The sequence below is a fragment of the Gymnogyps californianus genome, chromosome 13, assembly GCF_018139145.2.
Source record: "Gymnogyps californianus isolate 813 chromosome 13, ASM1813914v2, whole genome shotgun sequence".
NCBI lineage: Eukaryota > Metazoa > Chordata > Aves > Accipitriformes > Cathartidae > Gymnogyps > Gymnogyps californianus.
Window position 1 is genome coordinate 12,451,042 of NC_059483.1, and position 4,374 is coordinate 12,455,415.

Here is a 4,374-nt window from a genome sequence, read left to right on the forward strand (position 1 = left end):
TTGCCAGCACTTAGGCTCAGGGAACGTCTCCTCCCCTAGGTGTAGGGCACAAGGTTTGTTGATGATGTTATATGTATTTTACAATAAACAGTAGTATAAAGAGTACCAGGTCTTCTTCCTCAGGTGGCTGCAGTGAGAGGGAAAGCAATGAGGCTGTCATGCTCCAAGGATTTGTGCAGAGCAGGGTCTCCCTTTGCCCAGATGAAGCTTTAATGAAGTCAGAAAGACTCAGGCTGGATCTAAACCTGCAGAATAATGGCCTCCACAGTTCAATTGTGTTAAGTGCTGTAAGCCAGAAGCTTTTCTAGAGCTGACAGAAAGTGTTGGTGCTCAGCTGCTTTACAGGATGAGTCCTTTATTTGTCTGCTTTAACGAACGGCATGGTGTCCGTCTCCCGTGCACCAAAGTCACCTTTCCATGATAAGTTTCTTACGAAGGCTTTTGAAAAGGAAAAGGAAAAGAAAAGAAATGTAGAAATAAAGGATAAAAAAGTCTTTAATCTTTTAGAAATACGGGAACTTGTCTGTATTTCTAAGCAAAACCAGTTCCTTTAAGTAGTCATATGCTGCACATTTCCCAGGAGAGTATTTTAATGAAGGTTGGGGTTTTTTTTAATTCTAGTCAGCTTTAGCAAGACAACTCTTTTGCACTTGCAATGCAGGGGTCTTGGCCTGGGGTCTACTCCCCTTTGCATTCCTCACTTCCAGTGAAATTCCTAGTGTCTTGATCTGTCCACTGTGACTGTGCCATTCTCCACTTGAGAGAGAGACGGTTAGAAGTATCACAGGTTAATATTTCAGAACAGGGAATATTCAAATGTTTCCTACAGTTTCTTTAGCTAGACCAATTTATTTTATCCTGCAGCTGCACAGGAATGCTCAGCAGGGAGGTCAGATAATAAATTCAAAAGCACAGATTTCTACATTGCCTTTTGTCATAGATTTATTATCAAGTGTGTCTCTTGAAGTCTATTTACATGGTTTTTCCTTTAAGTAATTAAATACTGTGCTGAACAGAGCAGGGATTCTCCCAGTTTTTCACCCTCGGGGTAGCTGCATCAGAGAGAGATCTTTCTGTGCATCCAAATTCCCACCCAGTTTGTAGTCGCCCTGTCAGTTTTTTCTTCCATTCTGCGGACAAGCAGGCTGGACATCTTTGAGTCCTTTGAGTTGAGAACTCTGCCCTTTGTGCCTTTTGATTCACACATGCTATGCTCTCTGCTGATCAGAATAGTGTTGCTAACTGTGTATGTCAAAAGAAGCCATCCTTTTAGGATTTTCGCTGCTTCAGTGGAATGAGTTGATTCTTAATCGTGGCTGATGCTGACAAGGATAAGCTGTTGGCTGAATTTCTGGATCCATTTAAGGTTTCGCATCTGCTAAGTAGGGTGGTTCCTTCAGTAAAAACAGGCCCGCCCAAGAGGCTCGTAATATTTCCTGCTCCTGGGTGGTGATCTCAAGGAGCAATCTTTCTTGTGGTTATTTGGTGCTTCCAGGCCTGGCTGGGACCCAGGAAGATGCAGGAAGCACAAGAGAAGGTATTGTGGAAAGAAGAATACGTAACAGACCTGCGTTTTCTAAAGGTTTAGAGATGGATGAAGCTCACATTTCAGGGACGGATCAAATGAACCCATATTTGTGCTGGAATAGACTTCATGGCCCTGCTAGATAACAGCATAACCCAGACACAAACCGAGACTGTTGTCAAATCTCAGCGTTTTAAGACAAGTCTCTCAATTTTTGTGTTTTGCTTAAAACAGTGATGGGGAGAGAAATTCTACCTTCTTTTTAAGCTTCTGTTGCAAACAATGGCTTGGAAACATGGGTCTGACAATCTTGAATATCAGGCTGACTGTGCAAAGAACTAAACATTTCTTAATGGCACACTTTTAGAGCCAATTGATTTTTGTATGCTTTGGTGGCAAGACTCAACAGTCGGCTCTTTAGAGATTGTCATCTGATTGACTCTTGATTCAGTTTGCAGGTGGTCCCTATTTTTCTAGCAGGTTAACCCAGAAACCAGAATGAAACATTCCCAGACACTGGTGTTTGATTGGGTCTGAACATAGTCTTTTGGAGTTTCTGAACTGTTTTTGTTCTTCAGCCACAGCACCAGCAGGGTGCTGCTTTAAAATCCTAATGCCTGTACACTCCCTGGAGTCCCCATGTTCAGAGGTACCTTACATTGCCAAGACGATATTCACAGTATGTCTAGCTAATTTTAAATTATTGACTTTATCATTGGTGAATCTGTGAAAGAAAGCCTTAGTACTGTTCAGTGAAGGCCCAAAATCCAAATCAAAGCAAATGCATTTATTGATTTTAATTAACTGAGCCCAAAGTGATAGTAGCTCAAAGCAAGAACTGCAGAAGTGCTGTCATTGGCCTTGAGGTTTCCCAAGACTGCCTTGTGCTTGTCCTTCTCTTCTGCAGTAATCCACAAAGATCCCTGTCCCTTGGAATGTCAACAGCTGGCACTGCCATCAAAATCAAGAGGAGGATGACAGAAATGATTTCTTCCCAGCCTGTCCTCTCCTGAGGTGGTGCTGCTTGCAGCCAGCTCCATTTGATGCAGATTACCCGGCATCAGGATGGTGCAGATAGCGTGACCTTTGGTCTTGCCAATCTTGCATATCCTTGGTTTTGTTCACATAGTTCTTGTAAGTGTTTTGTCACAGGAGGATGTGGTGGATGGGCCTGAGGGTGGTGGGAGGGACAAAGAATGAGACTACAGCAACTAGTTACTTAACTTAAATAATTGGGTTTGGAGCTCTCCTTGGAGAGGAGGGACAGCCGGGCTAAGGCACGGAGCTGCTAGCACTTCTGCACTCCCTCCTTGATTTTTCAATTGCTTTTGCTCTCCCTCGTATGGAATCCATTTTGTTATTTTGACTTCTCTCCGGCTAAAGTGTTTTATGTAGTACCTTGGATGTTACTGAGTCCTTGATAAGTACTAACAAACCATCTGCTTATCTCAATTTGAGCCAGAGGATAGGCTGCAAAGCACGGCAGGGTGGTTTTATTTTTCTCTCCTTTTAATATGTCAGAGAAAAATGCAGCAGAGGGCACTGTGTTGTTAGGTTTCAGGGGAACATTTACTGAATTGCACTGGGTGGCTGGGAGTAGCCTCCTTCTGAACGTCTGTACAACTAAATAACAGAATATTAAAAGCACTTGCTCTGAACATGAGGGTTTTAGGGTTTAGAAAGCAGTCTTTTTTACGCTGTAAGGACTTGGCTGTTTTAATTTTTAGAGTACCTGGCATCAGGATCTTTTTCTATTATGTACTGAAAGACAGCCTCATTAAAGGAGCAGCATAGAACACAGATGACATCGAGTAGGCAGGCTACCTATAATAATGTCGTGTTTTGTCATTTATAATAGATAGTTCTTCCAGACCTTTGGGATTCCCACAGCACTTGACAAATTAAATATTTGAATGTTGTTAAAGGGAAGCTTGTTCAAGGAGACCGGGCAGCTGTGAAGTGGGACATGGATGCCATTGCAGGAAGAGGTGGAGTGCTGAAATTCCGTTTGAGGAAAGTCCCCATTCACACAAAGCATGTCATGGGACATTTGTAAGTGTCTCTTCAATAAATATGGCCTTGTTTAAGGCATAATTGGAGAGAACTGGATACAGTAAATAACATGCAGTGTTTTCACAGCACTGAGCTCTGCCGCACAGCTCATCGCCCAGCAAGCTGTGTGCAACTCCCTTTACCTTTGGCTGATGGCAGGAAGGTGGATCTGACACATCTGGAAATGGAGTCCATGGTTTTAAGAGGCCCTGTTTGTTCAGACTGGAGCCTGGCAGTGCAAAGCCATCTCCCCATGCCAGCCTTTGCTGTTAAGATGATGTTGAAGATAATGTTAAGTTAATTAATTCTAGATGCTTCAGGTCAGTGGTGAAGGTTTCTCTGGTGGATAGGGAGTCTGCTGGGATAAATAGTGTACTTCCCTGAGCTTCCTCTGGAGCAGGGTTTTGGTCTCACAGATTATATCCATGCACAGTGAAGCATAAGCCCACAAAAGAAGCTTCTGAGGTCGACTAGATTGTTCTTGTTCTTGAAGTTAAGCACGTGCTTAGATACATGATAATAGGTTATATTTTATTTAATCAGAAAGCTGGATTACTGGAAGAGGGAAAGAGACCCAAGGAGAAGGATGGACTGCTCTGACACCGTCCCGTCAAGGGACTGCCAACATGGCAGGATGTGCTAAGGGTGAGGAGCAGGTAGAGCCCTGGAGAATGCAGCTTGATCTCATGGGAGCAAGGAGTTCAGTCTCTCCTGTTTTGGGTCAAAATCAGGATGTCCCATTTCAGTGTAAGTTCATGACCTTTCCTATGGGTTATTAAGGGGAATGGGAAGTGGAG